Source organism: Theobroma cacao, chromosome 2 (genome assembly GCF_053813885.1).
Source record: "Theobroma cacao isolate CCN51 chromosome 2, ASM5381388v1, whole genome shotgun sequence".
In the NCBI taxonomy this organism is placed as follows: domain Eukaryota; kingdom Viridiplantae; phylum Streptophyta; class Magnoliopsida; order Malvales; family Malvaceae; genus Theobroma; species Theobroma cacao.
The window spans coordinates 15,215,282-15,236,795 of NC_142640.1; the positions used below are offsets into that span (position 1 = coordinate 15,215,282).

The following is a 21,514-nucleotide window of genomic DNA, read 5'->3' on the forward strand; positions in this document are numbered from 1 at the left end:
AAAGGCAACGAGAATGCCTTTCCCCTGCAGCGATGTTAGGATTTAGTTATTAACTGAACAAGGGTTTCTCAACTGGCCGAGGGTTTCTCAATAAACCTCATCATTTTAAACTTAACTCATTTAATCCTTAATGTTGGAAGTCCATGCTCCGATATAGTAGTAAAGAAGTGAAAGATAGGGCAGCAATTGGACAAGATAGGAGACCAAAACAAAAAGTTTTTCTTTGCAGCGAGATTGAATCTCACTGCAGTGAAATTGTAACCCAGAAACAGAAGGTTTCTTGTTGCAACGAAATTCAGTTGATGAAACAGAGAGTTTCTCACTGCAACGAGATTCCTTTTGGCTACAGCGAGAAGCTACAGTGACTATCTTGTTGTAGCAAAATTCATTCTCGCTGCAGCGAGAACCAGTTTTGGTGAAGGTTCTCAAATCTAAGAGTTTCTCGCTGCAGCGAAATACAGGGCACCAATGAAAATTTTCCCTTTTCTCCCAAAGAAAAACCACCTTGCTGAAATGTCCAAACCAACATGAAATACATGACAATTTTCCAAAGTTGAACATGTCAAGTTTCACATGCATTACAACCATATACCATTACTCATAAATTTCCTATAACACACATATTTACATATGTATATATGTATGCGTATACCCATCATTATCATGCACATCATCCCATCATCATCATACACACCATGACATCATCATCATCATCAGCTCATGCGCACTCCCTACTCGCACATGGCTGGGTCATCACCGGGTTATGCACACTCCCTACTCTCATATAACCGGGTCATCCTCGGCTTATGCACACTCCCTACTCGCACATAGCCGAGTCAATATAATTACACAACACTATATTCAAACATATATGTATATCAACATAATGCAGCCGCATAGAAATCCATAATAACCACATGTCATAACATGAACCATTTCTCAAGAGCTTGTTCCCAAGGCATTCATTTTTGAAAAAAGTTGTATAAAATCATTCAAACACATTGTATAAAATAGTCACATTTCCAAAATGATTTTGATAGGCAGTCCACTCATCGATTAATTGTAGAGCCTTTAGATGACTCCAATTTTCCTAATTGTCCAAATGAGATGATGGGGCTTCCTTAGAACCTAGGATCACATTAGCATAAGCAATAGATCAATTTACACACTATGAACCCTAAAAGCTATCTCTTAGCTAGTTTTCAATTGCCACATTAAATGGCTATCTATGTTTACTATCTTAATCACTAAAAAAGTAATGAACATACTCAACAATAAAACAGCTCATAATCCCAATTACTAGCCATTTTCTACAGCTTAAAACCGAGCTTAGTTCATCACTCACCCTTGGGTTTTTTTGTAGTTGAATTCCCTTCCAATAGCTTCCAAATAAGTGGGGTAATTCTCTCTTTCTCTCTCTAAAATGCCCAGCTAGTGAGAGAAAGTATGGAAATAAACTTTACCAAGGGTTTAGAAGTGAAAGAGTAAAAGAATACTAGGGTTCTAGTCAAAAGGCTTTAAAAGTATGAAACTAGAGCTAGAGAGAGAAAATTTTGCAATCTACATATCAAGCTTCCATGGAGGTTTTGAAGAAATGTGAGAGAGTAGAAGAAAAAGAAGACAAGCTACTGGAAAATGGGAGAAGAAGCTGCTGGAAGAAAGTATTTATAGGCCAAACTTATCCGTTCCCTTAAAATTATGAAAATGCACTTAACTAGTTAGCTTGTTCTCATGCAACCTTTTGTGCAATCTTTTTACTTCTTTGACACCGGGACAAGATCCATAATGTTCTAGATATGCTCGGGTTCATGAAAACTTAAAATTTTAACCAGAGGCGAAAAATGACCATTTTGCCCTTATCGTGAAAATTATTGTCATTTCTAGTTTTCTTCGTGTTTTCATCATTACACGTCATTTATGCAGTCTTATGCCTATTTAGACCTTAAAATATCATAAAACTTTCTTTTGAGAACTTATTAGAGAAAATGACAAAACTACCCTTGGCTCGTATTATTACATCTATGCTTAGTTACAAGCCTATAGAGGTTGGGGTCTCACAATAACCTTCATATATTTTATGATCATGGAAACCACAATTTGCAAAACAAATTTTCTATCACAAATACGCAATCGAAACATTAATTTCAATATATCTATTTCACATTTTGTGGTATGCCAAAATCGTCGTTTAGGCATATTGCACTACTAGTAAGCATATTCCTTTACCATAACATTTAGTGCAACTTTGCTTAAGCACTTGTCTCTAAATGACTCTTAAATACATAAATATCAAATTGTACACCTCCTAGTGTTAAAATCTTGATTTTCTTATCAATCCTTAACCAATTACATTTATAAAATAGACAATTCACTTAGTTGTCGCATCTCGCTCTTACGGCCATAAGATCAAAATTGTTCTAAACTTAGGATGCAGAAACTCCCTCTTAGAGTATATCCAAAAATCAATATTTCTAAGTCTTTTACCTTTAAAGAAATCAAATTCAAAACTAATCATTTGCACCATAGTTTACATAGTAATCCAATTAGACTCTTAAATTGATCCTTTAAAGCGATTCGTATATCGAGCTCAAATTTAAAACTCCATAAAGCATTTAGACTAGAATCAATTTTCTTAAGTCATTTAACTTTAAACTACCACATTCACCACTAGTCCTTTAATTCATTGGCTTCGTACTAAGCATAGCAAAATTTAAGTCAATCCTTAGAGCATATTTGCTTACTAGTCTTTTACTTATTGGCCACACATCAATTATAATAGTCACTGATTTTCACCCTTGAGCTAATTCATGCACTCATAATTATAACCCAACATAGTTTAAATCAAACCTCAGGATCTCGCAATCACTTAATTGAAATCAAACCCAACTCCTTCTAAACTGCTATACACATATTCAACACAAATCCATATATAAAATATTTTAGAAGTTCAACACCATTCATATATGGGCAGGGCAAGCTTAATTAACACAGTGCACTTACCTCTGTGCATGTGAGTACCAATTTATACCTCCCTTAATTCTTAGATTTATAAACCTCAAGTGAATCTCAACAATCACTATTTATTCTAGTCAAAATATGCCTCTTATTACCATTATCACACGTGCCCCATTATATTGACTTCAAATACAATCCATAGTCATCAAAATTTTTTTCCCATTAACAACCATAGATTCACATCATAACTCTCCAAATGAATAAATTATTACGGATTGAACAGTCCAGCTCCACCCTCCTCCATCCCTAATCGGAGGGATATATCATTACATTGACCTTGTATTAGAAGCATTTGCTTTAAGATCTCTCCAACATTGGCTCATGTCGTAGGTGGCATCTCAAACCAAGACAACGGCACCACTTGTTACCTTTATGTAAAGTTAGTGAAAAGGGTAGGTCACTAAGAATAGGAGTTAATATAGCCTCCTGTCTATGACTTGTGCTGCAATCACAAGCCATAAACAAGACTCTACATTAACTTTGACAACTCCGCTAACTGACACGAGAATCCCTAGGAATCGACTAAACCTAGGGCTTTGATACCAAGTCTGTCAAGACCTAAATCCTGGGTCATGACAGGCGTAAGGGCCCAATGGGCTCAGCCCACTAAGCCCAAGCAAGCCTACTTTATTGATCTTATACATTAATCCCTATTCTTTTAGGATCCAAAGCTTGAAATATTCAAATACTATTTCTTTGAAAACGATTCATAAAACCCAATCATACATTCATAATGGCATCATCCACCAATATATTCATAAATAGATTAACAAATGATTTTTAATGTTTCACATTAAATATTCATATACACATAATTAGACCTTGACTGTCAACGGAGTGACTCTGGGCACGATTGATAACACTTCATGTCAAGTTAAACCTACCGAGCAATGTATAGGGAGGAGCACCTCGTCCTAGGATCCAATCACCTTTAATTCAGGAAACCTAAAACATAAATTTTAAAAATGTGAGTACAAACTCAACGAGTGAACATAAGAAGTGAACAAGCAATATCATAAGGAAAAGTTTGAAATCATAATGCACTTATTTGAAAATGAAGCACTTTAGCTTAAGTCCTTATTAAAACCCTCAATTGAACCCTTGGTTGCTAAATCATGTGACGATAAAGAATTCATATTCAATATGAAATTGGAGAAGTGGAAAATATGGCAAAAATCAGCCAAATGATAAGCGGAACAGAAAGTTTCATTCTCGCTGCAACGAAATTTTGACCAGACAAAATCCAAGGGGCTTTCACTGCCACCGAGAAAATCCACTCATGCCACATTGCACAATAAACTGAACACATTGACAATACTCAAGTTTTCAATAGTCAATGCAAGTACATATTAAGTCCAAACATCTCTATATAGTAAATATATATATATATATATATATATATATATATATATATATATAAATACATACACCACCATCTCGCCCAGCTCATGTGCATCCCCCCACATCGTGCACATAGCCGGACACCTCGTCTCACCCAGCTTATGTGCATCCCCCCACATCGTGCACATAGCTGGACACCACATCTCACCCAACTCATGCACGGTTACATTTGTCACACAATGGTACCATTTATGACATAATATACATATATATATATCAACATCATAAAAAAACATGTGGATTCATCCTTTTACACATTGCACATTTCACAACATCAAACATTTTATCAAGGGCTTGTTCCCAGGCAATCTTAAAGCAAAAACCGATAAGATTCCCAAATGATTCTTTGAAACATGTAAACATTTCCCTAAAATATTTTGAAATGCAAGTTCACTCACCTGTATTTGTTAAACTTTAATCGACTCTAACTTCCCTAATGGTCCAAATGGGGCTGAGGGGCCTTGTTGAAACCTATCATGCACAAAACATCACAGTCAATCCAATTTACATTAATATCACTCCAAAAGTTGTTTTCCCAAATCAAGCTTCACTAGCCCTTCCTAACTATCTTCCATTACCATTTGATTGGCTATTCAGTTCTCTACTTTAGTAACACTAGAAATAGATAAACAACTTCAACAATACACAATTCATAACTCTAATTATTAGCCTTTATCAACAACTTAAAACCAATCTTAATTCATCACTCACCTTGGTGGATTGTAATGAAATTTCTTCCCACAAGTCCTCAAACTATCATGAAACCTTTCTTTCTCTTTCTACAAAGTTCAGTTGGTGAAAGAAAGTATTGAAGAAAGACTTTTAAGAGTTTGTTTAAGGTGAAGGAGTAAAAGAGTATGAAAAACCCTGCAACAGGGTGTGTAAAGCTTGAAAATTAAGGTTAGTTCGAGAAAGTGATGGAAACTTGAGAGAAGCTTTCATGGAAGAGGAGAGAAACGTGAGATGGGAGGAGGAAGAAGAGAAAGTTGCTAGAGAAATGTGGAAGCTGCTGGATGAATGAGATTTTTATAGTTAAAGCTTATTTAAATCTTCATGCAATTACAATAATGCCCTTAACAAAGCCATTTGTCTTCCTCCTTTTCTTGTGTAATCTTTTTACTATTTTTACATTGGAAAAGGTCCAAAATCCTTTGAAAGAGGTCCCTTAAGCAGCCCTCAAAAGCCCTAGATTCAAAAATCCCCTAAACTTGTTATTTGTGGAACTTACGGTGAGGGCTGTGGCTCTCAATTTCTAGCGCCGCGGCGCTCAAATGTTCTGTCTAACTCTGTTCTTCAGTGCAATACTTTCAACTTGAAAAAGGTTTTTGACCACCTTCCCATCAAAAACTGGGAAAAGTGGTAAAACATTAAAGTTGTAGCCCAACCTTTTAGCTTTCTAATGGTTTAAAACTTATTTCATTTGGACTCTTCTAATGGTAGATATGCTTGAAAAACTGAAATATATGCAAATAGAGCAACAGCCCATTATGCACCTTTCTTCACCCTTTTAAATTATTTTGAATCCTACTCCTATAACAACATAAGATAATTATAAGTAACGTAAAACTAGCATCATTAGCTCAAATTAAACCTTTAAACATAAGTTCCACCTCGAGTTATGCTTCTATGGAGGTCGAGGTTTCACACATAAGCTTTATTAGCCACCATATCAAAGTACGGGGTACTACAGAAATGGGTGAAGTAGTAAACAGAAAAGTTGCAGCCCTATCTCTTAACTTTGCAATGACTTAAGAATTGAGTCAATTGGACATCTTTAGCTCAATTTATCCTCAAAATTTTGTAGCTTAAGCAAATGAAGCCTTCACCATACTTGTGCGGTTCTTTTTGTCAAATGAACCTTTCTCATCAAATGTTTTATGAGAATAATAAGAGAAATCAACAACAACTATTCTTAAAGTAATTTAAAACAAAATAATATAAAATTAAATTAAAATGACTTAAATTAAACTACTCAACATGTAATCAAACTTAATTAAGAAAAACAACTAAACTACTATATTCCACACCTAAAATCTAAAAGACCTAGCTACTTAAGCTTCTTAAATGTGTCAAAATAACTCTAATAATGGAGTTATTACACCCCCAAACTTAAGATTTTGCTAGTTGTCACAACAACTATTCTTAAAGTAATTTAAAACAAAATAATATAAAATTAAATTAAAATGACTTAAATTAAACTACTCAACATGTAATCAAACTTAATTAAGAAAAACAACTAAACTACTATATTCCACACCTAAAATCTAAAAGACCTAGCTACTTAAGCTTCTTAAATGTGTCAAAATAACTCTAATAATGGAGTTATTACACCCCCAAACTTAAGATTTTGCTAGTTGTCACGACCCAAATTTCAGGCCATGACCAGCGCATGGGCCCAATGGACGTAATCCACTAAGCCCAAGCAAGCCTATTAATCTGACATGTTTATCATTCCATCATAAACTGCTAAGTCACATTCCATAACTTATAATCAAAATAATACTACACTTGCCATCTCATACTGGCGTACCAAACAAGTGTATATACATTGTCTACAACATGTATCTTAACAATTTACATTAGGTTCGTCTATACACAACAAAATAATACTCGACTTACAGCGGAGGGACTTAGACGAATGTACAGATACTGAATGCCGAGACACCTACCAAAAGATGGTTACAAGTCTACGAGGACACCTCGTCCTAGTTACCGGTTGCCTCGTGATTTGAAAACATGAAGTTGAAAACGGTGAGTATAAACCCAGTGAGTGAACAAGAAAGGGAACAGGCAATAACAAGGGAGAATTTAAAATCATGATGCACTTGTTTCAAAACAATGAAATTTAGTTCCATTCATATTAAAAACCCCTCATCAAGCCTTTAAATGATTAATGATTTGAAAATCATGAATCCATACATAACGAACCATTTGAAGAATGAAAGCTTTAATGATACGCAAGTAAGTCAAATATGACAACGAATCTTCGCTGCAGCGAAAAGGCATTGTCGCTGCAGCGACGTTGGGATTAAGTTATTAGCCGAACGAGGGTTTTTTATCTAGCCGAGGGTTTCTCACTAAACCTCCTCATTTTAAACTTAACTCATTCAATCCTTAATGTTGGAAGTCCATGCTCAGATATGGTAGCAAAGAAATAAAAATTAGAGCAGCAATTGAACAAGATAGGAAACAAAACAGAAAGTTTTTCTCTGCAGCGAGATTGAATCTTGCTGCAACAAAATTGTGACCCAGAAACAGAATGTTTCTCGCTGCAGCGAGAATCATTCTTGCTGCAGCGAAATTTGAACCTAGAAATAGAAAATTTCTCGTTGCAGTGAGAATGAATTTCGCTGCAGCAAGAAACTACAATGTCATTCTCGCTACAGCGAAAATGCATCCTCACTGAAGTGAGTTTTCGACTAGCCTACCCCTCCAAAACCCGAGAGTTTCTCGCTACAGCGAGAATGATTTTCACTGCAGCAAGGAACAGGGCACCGATGCAAAATTTACCTTTCTTCCCAAGGAAAAACCACCCTGCTGAAATGTCCATGCCAACATGAAACACATAACAATTTCCCAAGGTTTAACATGTCAAGTTTCACATGCATTACAACCATATACCATTACTCATTAATTTCCTATAACACACATATTTACATATGTATATATGTATAGGTATACCCATCATCATCATCACCAATTCATGCGTACTCCCTACTTGTACATGGTTGGGTCATCACCGGGTTATGCTCACTCCCTACTCGCACATAACCGGGTCATCCTCGACTTATGCGCACTCCCTACTCGCACATAGCCGAGTCAATATAATTACACAACACTATATTCAAACATATATGTATATCAACATAATGCAGCCGCATAGAAATCCATAATAACCACATATCATAACATAAACCATTTCTCAAGAGTTTGTTCCCAAGGCATTCATTTTTTAGAAAAGTTGTATAAAATCATTCAAACACTTTGTACAAAATAGTCATATTCCTAAAACAATTTTGATAGGCAATCCACTCACTGGTATATTATTGAGCCTTTAGATGACTCCAATTCCCCTAATTGTCCAAATGGGATGATGGGGCTTCCTTGAAACCTACCATCACATTAACATCACCATTATGTTAATTCACATACTATAAACCTTAAAAGCTATCTCTTAGCTAGCCTTCAATTGCCACTTTAAATTGCTATCTATGTTCACTATCTAAATCACTATAAAATGAATGAACATCCTCAACAATAAAGCAGCTCAAAATCCCAATTACTAGCCATTATTCATCGCTAAAAATCAAGCTTAGTTCATCACTTACCCTAGGGCTCCTTTGCAGTCAAATTCTCTTCCAATTGCTTCCAAATCAATGGGGTAATTCTCTCTTTCTCTCTCTAGAAGGCCCAACTAGTGAGAGAAAGTATGGAAATAAGATTTTTGAAGGATTTTAAGGAGAGAAAGTGGAAGAATACAACGATTCTAGTCATGAGGGCTCAAAGGTATGAAAACTAGAGTTAGAGAGAGAAAATCATGCAAACTTCATATCAAGCTTCCATTAAGGTTTTAAAGAAACTACTTTGAGAGGGAAGAAGGCAGAACAAGACGAGCTACTAAAAAATGGGAGAAGAAGTTACTGGAAGAAGGATATTTATAGGCCAAACTTATCCATTCCCTTAAAATTATGAAAATACCCTTGACTAGTTAACTTGCTCTCATGCAACCCTTTATGCAATCTTTTTGCTCCTTTGACACCGGGACAAGGTTCATAATGGTCTAGACATACTCGGGTTCATGAAAACTTAAAATTTTAACTTGAGGTGAAAAATGACCATTTTGCCCCTACCGTGAAAATCACAAAAATTTTTGTTTTCTTTTCATTTTACCCCTAATTTCACCATCCATTTATCCTTTAGGCCTACTTAGGCCATAATATTGTTTAAAAATCTTACTTTTATAGGTTTGGTAAAGAAATGACAAAATTACTCTTGATCAAGGATATCGCATATATTACTAACTACAAGTCTATAAAGGTCAAGGTCTCACATTCTCCCCCACTTAAAGAAATTTTGTCCCTGAATTTAAATTCACTATAAGGTAATGTACCTCTAAATATCAAAGAGATGGGGATACTTTGTTCGCATTTTCTCCTCAACTTTCCACGTTACCTCTTCACTAGTGTGGTTCGCCACAACACTTTCACTGACGCTACTTCCTTTGAACAGAGCTTTTTGACTTGCCGATCGAGGATAACTACCGGTTGCTCCTCATAGGTCAAATCATCTTTTAGCTGGATGGTCTCATACCGTATTACATTAGATGGATTCGGGTTGTACTTCCTAAGCATGGACACATGAAACACAGGGTGAATATTCGACAGGTCTGGTGGTAACGCTAAACGATAAGCCACCGCTCAAACCCTTTCGAAGATCTTGAAGGGTCCTATATACCGAGGGCTTAATTTTCCTTTCTTGCCAAACCTCATTACCCCTTTAGTTGGTGAAACCTTCAGGAATACGTGATCTCCCACTTGAAACTCTAAATCTCTCCGTCTATTATTAGCATATGACTTCTATCTACTTTGTGCTAACAACATCCTCTGTCGAATCATATGTATCTTCTCAGTGGCGTCTTGCACCAACTCAAGCCCCAAAAGTTTCCTTTCTCCCACTTCTAGCCATCTAATAGGGGACCTGTACCTCCGTCCATATAATGCCTCAAATGGTGCCATTTGGATGTTAGATTGGAAACTGTTGTTGTAGGCAAATTCCACTAAGGGCAAATATTGATCCCACCTGACCCCAAGGTCTATCACACAGGCCCTCAACATATCTTCCAACGTTTGTATTGTCTGTTTAGACTGTCCATCAGTCTGTGGGTGGAAAGCCGTATTAAAATCCAACTTAATGCCTAATGCTTCCTACAACTTTCCCCAAAACCTATTGGTGAACTGAACTCCTCTGTCTGATACTATAGAAATGGGGATACCATGTAGTCGTACTATCTCATCCACATAAACTCGAGCATACTGGGCAGCCCCGTAAGTAGTCTTAACCGAAAAAAAATGGGCTGACTTTGTTAACCGGTCTACTATGATCCAAATCGAGTCGTAACCCCCACTAGTTTGAGGCAAACCTGTTACAAAGTCCATGGCAATATGCTCTCACTTCCATTTGGGCACTGGTAATGGCTGTAATAGCCCTGCAGGCCTTTGATGCTCGGCCTTAACCTACTAACAAACTAGGCATTTGGAGATGAACTTAGCTACATCTCTTTTAAGTCCTTCCCACCAATACACCTCATTCAAATCTTGATACATCTTTGTAGCCCCTAGATGTACCACATAAGTTGCCATGTGAGCCTCCTCCAATATTTCTCTCCTCAGTCCATCCCTGTTCGGCACATAAAGTCTAGTTCCATACCTCAACACTCCATCTGTGCCTTTGGTAAACATTTTCCCTTTCCTTCCTTGAGGGTCCTCTAAGGCCTTAGCTACAAAATCATCTTTACTTTGTGCTTCTTTAATCCGGTCTATTAAGATAAGCCTCACTCTAAAATGTGTTAGCAATGCAGTTGCCTCTGTAACTTCCAAATGTACACCCTTGTCTCCCAAGCTATGGATCTCCCTAATCAAGGATCTCCTATTTGTAGAAATATGTGCCAAACTCCCCATCAATTTTTGACTCAAGGCATCCGCCACTACATTTGCCTTGCCAGGATGGTAGAGAATAATACAATCATAATCCTTGAGCAACTCCATCCACCTACGTTGCCACAAGTTAAGATCCCTCTGCTGAAATATATACTTCAAACTTTTGTGGTTCGTATATACCTCACAAGTCTCACCATACAAATAATGTCTCCAAATTTTCAAAGCAAACACGATTGCTGCCATTTCCAAGTCGTGTGTGGGGTAATTCTGCTCATGCCTTTTAAGTTGCCTGGATGCATACGCAATCACCTTCCCATGTTGCATTAATACACACCCTAAACCAACTCGTGATGCATCACAAAATATCGTATAACCCCCTAGGCCTTGAGGTAGGCTTAACACTAGAGCTGTGGTGAGACATGCCTTAAGCAACTCAAAGCTATCCTCATTAGCATCAGACCACTCAAATTTTGTATCCTTATTTGTCAGCTTAGTCAAAAGGGCGACTATTTTGGAGAAGTCCTTCACAAAGCGACGATAATAACCAGCCAAACCCATAAAGCTTCTAATCTCCGTAACTGATGTTGGCCTTGGCCATTTTTCTACTGCCTCAACTTTCTTTGGATCAACTTGTACCTCATCCTTAGATACCACATGTCCTAAGAATGCAACACTTTCAAGCCAAAACTCACACTTGGAGAACTTGGCATACAATCGATGTTCTTTCAAAATTTGGAGCACTATCTTAAGATGCTGCTCATGCTCTTCCCTACTCCTCGAGTATATCAAGATATCATCAATAAACACTACCACAAACTTGTCCAAATAGGGCTTGAACACTCGGTTCATAAATCCATAAAGGCTGCAAGAGCTTTTGTGAGCCCAAATGACATCACCAAGAACTCATACTGCCCATGCCTTGTTCGAAATGCGGTCTTTGGTACATCTTCATTTCATATCCTTAACTAATGGTACCCAGATCGCAAATCTATCTTAGATAAACACTGTGCTCCTTGTAGTTGATCAAATAAATCATCTATTCTTGGGAAAGGATACTTATTCTTCACTGTCACTTTATTAAGCTGTCGATAATCAATGCACAGCCTAAGTGACCTATCTTTCTTCTTCATAAATAACACTGGTACTCCCCATGGGGATACACTAGGACGGATGAAGCCTTTATCCAACAAATCTTCCAACTGATCCTTAAGCTCTTAAGCTCTGTAGGTGCCATTCTATATGGGGGTATGGATATAGGTCTAGTATCGGGAATTAAATCTATGAAAAATTCAATCTCCTGCTCATGAGGTAAACCCGGTAATTCTTCAGGAAATACATCTATGAACTCATTCACCACTGACACTTAGCTTACATCTCCAACCTTCACCAGAGTATCCCTTACTACAGCCAAGTAACCTATACAACCCTCTCGTAATAATCTTCTAGCAGATATGACCGATATTAAATTGGTTGGAACATTACTTCTATCCCCTTGAATCCTAAATGATGGTTCACCGGGAAAATCAAATCTAACCAATTTATGATAGCAGTCCACACTAGCATGGCAGGGTGATAACCAATCCATCCCCAAGATCACATCAAAGTCTAAGGTGTCTAACACCACTAGATTCACTGAAGTGTCTTTGTCCTCAACTCGCACTACACAAGACTAATATTCCCACTCGGCCATAAATACCTCCTTTAAAGGAGTAAACACCACTAATTATTCCTCTCTCCTAACACAATCTCTACCCAAACGAGATGCAAAACATGGAGAGATAAAAGAGTGGGTAGCACCAGGATCAAATAGTACCCAAGCATTCATATTACAAACTGAGAGAATACTTGAGACCACTGCATTGGATGTCTGGGTTCCTGTTGTGTTAAAGCAAACACCCTTGCTGGGCTCCTACCAGCAGAACTCTGACGTCTGGACCCAGATGGCCTGCCCTGAGAAGAAGTACCAGTACCTCTACCTCTAGATCCACTAGCCTCTCGATCTCATGGAGCAGCAATGGAAGGAGCAGATAAAACTGGCTGGGTAGAGCCACAAGTAGAATCTGGTGATTACTGTGCCATTGGACAATCCCTCTTAATATGCCCAGATTGATCGCACCCGAAACAAGTTCTTGTGGTAAGGAAGCATCGTCCACTATGTCGTCTCCCACAAGTATCACAAGAACGGGTGACTTGACTACCTTGTCTAGAATCTTGCCGCCTCCTAGAACTAAAAGTTCTTTGTCCCGCCACAACATTAGCACCAGGTGAGTCACTCCCCTTCTAAGGCAATCGTGAGTCCCTTTGTGGACCCTGACGGCTAGAAGATGACATCCCATTGCTGAAATTTCTATGGCCTTGATAACCCTCTGTCTTGGCCCTTTTTACTCTATCCTTCGCAGCCCTACTCTTACTGGTCCTCATCTCGATGCGTTGAGCACAATCCATTGCTGCAGAATAGGTAGTGAAATCTCGAGATGCCACAACCCTAAATAATGGCTCCACTAACCCATCCACAAACCTTTGAATCTTTATCTCCTCGGTAGAAAGGAGATAGGGCGCATAACAAGCCAACGCGTGAACTTGATGTCATACTCAGGCACCGTCATGCTCGAAGTCTGTACCAAAGTCTCAAACTCTCTAGCTCTAGCATTACTCACACTGAGTGGTAGGAATAGATCCAAGAAGCCTGCAGTGAACTCACTCCAAGCCAACGGTGCTGCATCCGTCGGTCTGCCTCTACATAAAGAGCTATACCACTCCTATGCCACATCCTCTAATCGGAAGGCAGCTAACTCGACTGATCGAGCACTGGAACATCCCAAGGCTTTACCGATCTTCTCCATTTTATCTAAGAAAACTTGGGGTTTCTCTGATGCATCAGACCCTGAAAATGATGGAGGCTTAAGCTTAAGAAAATCAGGAAGAGAAATATCTAGATGTCCCCTCTCAACCTCAAGATGTTGGCGATCGGCTTGTCCTTGGGAGCTAGGGAATTCTTGTATTCTAGGTTCCCCTCTACTACGCTCTATATATCCTCTATACGGGTCACCATTATCTCTACAACTCGATTGACTCCCTGTAGGCCTGTCGCCAAATCTTCGATGGTAATACCCCCAACTGGGTGTCTATCTACATCACTTGAGGACTATCCCTCCTCTCGTCTATTCACGGGAGTATCTGCCCTCACTAACCTAGTGGCCGTACCACATCTACCTCGCCCCCTCAGGGTAGATGTCCGTGGCCTATCTGTCAACTCGGTAGGAGCATCTTGCTCCCCCATCCATCTTGAGGTGGCTCGTGTCTTAGGCGGCATTCTTACCTAGACAAGAGCAAACACCTGTTATTAAACACACTTCATAATCATACTTAAGGCAAAAGGTGGTTTCTAAGATAGGGAATCTATGCGGTCACTTGGTTGTAAAATGTGTTGCGGTTCACACTTCACAACTGGAGTTCCCACATAAAAACCCGACTCTTCGCTGGACCAACAAAAGGAAGTTCCAGGACCTAGACAAACTAGGGCTCTGATACCAACATTGTCACAACCCAAATTCCTGACCATGACCGGCGCATGGGCCCAATGAACGTAATCCACTAAACCCAAGCAAGCCTATTAATCAGACATGTTTATCATTCCATCATAAACTGCTAAGTCACATTTCATAACTTAGAATCAAAATAATACTACACATTGCCATCTCATACTGGCATACCAAACAAGTGTATATACATTGTCTACAACATGTATCTTAACAATTTACATTAGGTTCGTCTATACACAATAAAATAATACTCGACTTCCAAAGAAGGGACTCGGATGAATGTACAGCTACTAAATGTCGAGACACTTACCAAAATTTGGATACAAGTCTACGAGAACACCTCGTCCTAGTTACTAGCTGCCTCGTGATCTGAAAACATGCAGTTAAAAATGATGAGTATAAACCCAGTCAGTGAATAAGGAAGGGAACAAGCAACAACAAGGGAGAATTTAAAATCATGATGCACTTCTTTCAAAACAATGCAATTTAGTTCCATTCATATTAAAAACCCCTCATCAAGCCCCTAAATGATTAATGATTTGAAAATCATGAATCCATACATAACGAACCATTTGAAGAATGAAAGCTTCAATGATATGCAAGCAAGTCAAATACGACAACGAATCTTCGCTGCAGCGAAAAGGCATTCTCGCTGCAGCGACATTGGGATTAAGTTAGTAGCCGAACGAAGGTTTCTTAACTGGCTGAGGGTTTCTTACTAAACCTCCTCATTTTAAACTTAACTCATTTAATCCTTAATGTTGGAAGTCCATGCTCAGATATGGTAGCAAAGAAATAAAAAATAGGGCAGCAATTGGACAAGATAGGAGACAAAACAAAAAGTTTTTCGATCTCGCTGCTGCGAAATTGTGACCCAGAAACATAATGTTTCTCGCTGTAGCTAAATTTTAACCTAGAAATAGAAAGTTTCTCACTGCAGCGAGAATGAATTTCACTGCAGTGAGAAGCTACAGTGTCATTCTCACTGCAGCGAAAATTTGACCAGCCTACCCCTCCAAAACCTGAGAGTTTCTCGTTACAGCGAGAATGATTATCGCTACAACGAGAAACAGGGCACTAATGCAAAATTTGCCCTTCTTCCCAAGGAAAAACCACCTTGCTGAAATGCCCATACCAACATGAAACACATAACAATTTCCCATGGTTTAACATGTCAAGTTTCACATGCATTACAACCATATACCATTACTCATTAATTTCCTATAACACTCATATTTACATATGTATATATGTATACGTATACCCATAATCATCATCATACACACCATCCCATCATCATTATCACCAGCTCATGCGCACTCCCTACTCGCACATGGCTGGGTCATCACCGGGTTATGCTCACTCCCTACTCGCACATAACCGGGTCATTCTCGACTTATGCGCACTCCCTACTTGCACATAACCGAGTCAATATAATTACACAACACTATATTCAAACATATATGTATAACAACATAATGCAGCCGCATAGAAATCCATAATAACCACATATCATAACATAAACCATTTCTCAAGAGCTTGTTCCCAAGGCATTCATTTCTTAAAAAAGTTGTATAAAATCATTCAAACACTTTGTACAAAACAGTCATATTCCCAAAAGAATTTTGATAGGCAATCCACTCACCGGTATATTGTTGAGCCTTTAGATGACTCTAGTTCCCCTAATTGTCCAAATGGGATGATGGGGCTTCCTAGAAACCTACCATCATATTAACATCACCATTATGTTAATTCACATACTATAAACCCTAAAAGCTATCTCTTAGCTAGCCTTCAATTGCCACTTTAAATTCCTATCTATGTTCACTATCTAAATCACTATAAAATGAATGAACATCCTCAACAATAAAACATTTCATAATCCCAATTACTAGCCATTATTCATAGCTAAAAATCAAGCTTAGTTCATCACTTACCCTAGGGCTCCTTTGTAGTCAAATTATCTTCCAATTGCTTCCAAATCAATGGGGTAATTCTCTCTTTCTCTCTCTAAAAGGCCCAACTAGTGACAGAAAGTATGGAAATATGATTTTTCAAGGGTTTTAAGGAGAGAGAGTGAAAGAATACAAGGGTTCTAGTCATGAGGGCTCAAAGGTATGAAAACTAGAGCTAGAGAGAGAAAATCATGCAAGCTCCATATCAAGCTTCCATGAAGGTTTTAAAGAAACGTGAGACTGAAAAAGGAGGAAGAAGACAAGCTATTGGAAAATAGGAGAAGAAGCTACTGGAAGAAGGATATTTATAGGCCAAACTTATCCATTCCCTTAAAATTACAAAAATGCCCTTGACTAGCTAGCTTGTTCTCATACAACCCTTTGTGCAATATTTTTACTCCTTTGACACCGGGACAAGGTCCATAATGGTCTAGATATACTCCGGTTCATGAAAACTTAAAATTTTAACCTGAGGTGAAAAATGACCATTTTGCCTCTATTGTGAAAATCACCAAAATTTTTGTTTCCTTTTCATTTTACCCCTAATTTCAGCATCCATTTATGCTTTAGGCCTACTTAGGCCATAATATTGTTTAAAAATCTTACTTTTATGGGTTTGGTAAGGAAATGATGAAATTACCCCTAATCAAGGATATCACGTATATTACTAACTACGAGTCTATAAAGGTCAAGGTCTCACACTAGTCCTCGAGTAAAATATAAAATAAAATATAATAACCTAAATGAAGAAAACAACTTAAATAGAAATAAATTGCACCAACTCAACAGTCACATTTAATATCCTTTAGAGTTAGTTCATAATCTCAACTCTAATCAACACACAAATATTATTCAAGTTTATGTTCCAATTCAACTGCAAGCTCATTGTTGAGTGGATTTTTATGTGTGTGCAATCTTTTCACCTAGAACATCATACAATCCGGATAAGCTTATACGCATGCAAAATTCAAATTAGCATTGAAATTTCATATGTTTGCTTTTCATCACTTTCTCTACTAATGTTTACTACTACTAAGTTAAAGATCAATAGGACTTTATTAAGCTTGTAATGTATGACTAGGGTTAAGGTAGGATATGGAATATTGTCTCATTCTAGGACCTATTTTGAGCTTTATTTTTCTTCACCAAGTTTACCCCTTTTTCATCTAAGCTTTCTTGTTTTCAACACTTCATTCTTTTTCTTTCTTTTTTTCTTTCTTTTTTTCTTTTTCGTCAATTTCACACCCCTAATCTTATTTCATTTTTCGGGCATTGAAATGAATACAATCATATTTTTGAACTTTTAATCACTATTCATCTTTACTAACTTTTTCAGTATCTAACTCATTATATTTTCTAGATTGACTTATGAACTTAAGAATGAAGGATTCAAAAATTGGGATTATTTATGTAAAGGTTTAGGTTACTAATTAAGTGTTTAAACAAAGAAAAGATTACATTAGGCTCAAAGGGGAATTCTAGGGATAAATATATATCAAGGTTGGCTCAAAAGGCTCAAATGGTCCAAAGATAACCTAAATCATCTCCTTAACTACCTATAGCCTGGGATTTCACTTCGAGAGAGATTCAAACAAATTCTAGAATTTTAGACATAATTCAAAATTTTACATTCACATAAACCTTCTCTAAATGTGCATAACGAATCTAAGCAAAAGATAATGTGCTCAAATTAACAGAAATCACATTCTAACAATGAAGCTCAACATAAGAATTTAACTTAATGCTCAAACAATATTCACATTTGCAAATAATTAAGATAAGAATATAACTAATTCTCATCATTGGATAAGTAAATCAAAGAAATTGGTGCAAAAAAAAATTTATCAAAAATAAACTAACCTAAAAATATCATAAAAACTAATAACAATAAAACCCTCCCCTAAACTTAAATTGCACATTATCCTTAATGTGAAAAGCTAAAAAGAATAAGGAAAATAAACTCCCCTATCAATGGTGGCAGTGCATTGAAAGCTCTAATTGTTTTCCTCATCTTCATGTTTTCTAAACCTACATACTAAACAAAACAAGCTAAGGAGAGGTTATAACTACTTATTTAAATAGAAAAACAAAAACTAACTAAAATAACAACTAATTTTAAAAGGATATAGCTTGGGTTGCCTCCTTAGAAGCACTTCTTTATAGTTAATAGCTTGACTATGGCACCCCCTTATTGTTGTCTACTAGGGTGATTAAGGATCTTTGGCTATCCAATTCACTTCCCAAATAACACAAGAGATGCTGCTCGTTCACTCCAAATGTTCTGTTAGCCTCACTTTAAATATCTATTGCACCACATGGATAGACCTAAACCACCTTGTAAAGACCTAACCATTTTGATTTTTGTTTCCATGGAAAGAACTAACTGATTTGGTTAGGAATACTTGTTGTCCTACCTTAAGATTAAGATTAATTGAAGGTGGTGGCTTTGACTCAAGAGTTGGTGCTTGCTCACTTGTAAGTGGTGGAATAGGCTTACCTTTAGCTATATTAGCTAAGTCCACTCTATAACAATGAGCTATAGAAGAAGGGTACTTAGTTGCATTGAAAATAATAAATTCAACTACCTCATTTCCAACTCTGAACGTTATTTTGCCTTCCTTTACATCAATGATCGCACCTACAGTCGCCAAGAATGGTCATCCTAAGATTAGAGGAATTTCCACATCATTTTCCATCTCAAGCACAAGAAACTCCATCGGAATGTAAAGAAGCCCAACTTTAACCAACACATCCTCTATAACCTCAACCAAGTACTTGATTGTTTTGTTTGCTAATTGCAAAGAAACTATAGTAAGATGTATCTCATTTAGTCCAAGTTTCCTAACAATTGACAAAGGCATAATTGAAGCACTAGCACCTAAATAACGCAAAGCTTTAGAAAATTTAAAATTACCAATAGTATAAGGGATAAAAAAGTGTGCTGGATCCTTAAGCTTTGGTTAAAGCTTATTTTGGATAAAAACACTATACTTCTCAGTAAGTGCAATTGTATCAAAGTCTTCTAGTTTCCTCTTCTTGGTTAAGATGTCTCTAAGAAATTTCAAATAAAAGGACATTTGCTCTAAACCTTTTGCAAAAGGTAAGTTAATGTGAAGCTTTTTAAACACCTTTAAAAATTTCTTAAATTGATTATCCAACTTTTATTTCTGGAAGTGTTGAGGAAAAGGTGGTGGTAGTGGTGGGCTTGCTTTTGTATCCTTCACTTGAAACTGCTTGTCATCATTATCAACCATTGTTTTATTGTCAACAAGCTTATCTTGGTGGTCAATTTGCTTGCTACTACTTCTAACCTCTTTTTTGCTCTTAAAGGTGATTGCATGGCAATGCTCCTTTGCTTTTTTTCTAGAATTGGGTTCAATATCACTAGGTAAGGTCTTTTGAGGCCTATTATTGATGGTATTGGCAAGTTAACCCACTTGTATCTTAAGATTTTGAATTGATGCACTTGACTTTGAATGATGGCATCATTTTTTGCTATGTAGGCATCATTCTTTGCCATGACTGCATCAACAATTCCTCCATAGATGGCTTCTTAATGAGGTAGGCGCTCTTGCTTGCTGTTGGAACCCAAAAGGCATATTTAGCCTTGGAGTTGAAGATGATCCCTGATTATTATTCTAAGAGAAGTTTGGATGGTTTCTCTACCCTGAGTTATAGGTGTTGGAGTAAGGATTGCTCTATTGTCTGTTCCCACAGACAACACTGTGTTTGTACTACTTGGACGCTGATTGCTTGCATGCTCATCTCCACAATACTCACAAACTACAAAAGGACTTTGAATTGAGTTAGCACAAAAAAAATCAACGTTTAGTTAGAACTACTATATGTGCTAATAATGTTGAAATGGCTTCCATATCATGAACTCTAGCTACTCTCCTATGCATTGATCACTTTGCTAATCATTGGTAATTGTTCGATGCCATCTCCTCCAACAAGTCATATGCCTCTTTAACTTATTTTTCTATTAGAGCTCCTTCTGCAGCAACATTAATGGTGGTTTGAACATGACCACCCAATCCATTGTAGAATGGCTACACTTAAAGCAACTTTACAAGACCATGATAAGGGCAACACCTAACCAAGTCCTTGTATCTTTCCCATGCCTTATACAATGATTTAAAATCTAGCTGCATGAATAATGTAAGATCATTCTTCATTTTCGCTATCTTAGCCAAAGGAAAGAACTTAGCCAAAAACTTTAGAGCAAGGTCATCCCATGTTGTGATAGATTTAGTGAAGAGTGCATTTAGCCACACATTAGCTTTGTCTCTTAATGAAAAAGGGAAAAGCCTTAAACGAATTGCATAATTTGTGACACCATTATGTTTAAAAGTGTCACATATCTCCAAAAAGTTTGAAATGTGGGCATTGAGATCATCATTTGGAAGACCCCCAAACTAGACTAAAGTTTAGATCATGGTGATGATGGCTGACTTAATCTCGAAATTGTTGGCTTGAATAATTGACCTTTGAAGGCTTGACAAAATCCCTTATACCAACAGAACAACGCAATCCCTTAAGGAACGATTTTGTTCCACTACTCACTCTTGGATTTATTATTCACCCTATCGATTAGTCATTGTATCAGTCTAAGCAAAACCTTGTTGATTCTCTCATCTAAGTTTTCGAAATGTTCTCTTGATCTTTGGATCACAAGGTATTATCTCCAAGCTTTTTTCTCTTCTCATACAATGATGGATGGACCTAAAAAAACAAAGAAAGAAAAACCCAAATTAAGACTAATTCGTTGAATTTTAATATTAATAACATAAATAGGAAAACAAATCTCTGGCAACGACACCAAAAACTTGTTGTCAATTTTTCACACGCAAGTTTACATATCAACAAGTAATATAGACAGCAAGTCCAAAATTATATCCCATAGGGATACGATTAAATAAGGTTTATTAAGTTAGTGTTCTAA

At 37.1% G+C, this 21,514-nt stretch overlaps 1 non-coding gene across 1 annotated transcript; it reads left to right on the plus strand.

Moving 5' to 3' along the window:
- The first annotated feature begins 20,643 nt into the window (after positions 1–20,643).
- LOC148764089 (small nucleolar RNA R71) lies at positions 20,644–20,750 on the plus strand. The gene has a single exon (XR_016024904.1). It is a non-coding gene; the product is annotated as a small nucleolar RNA R71 (small nucleolar RNA).
- Positions 20,751–21,514: the final 764 nt, after the last annotated feature.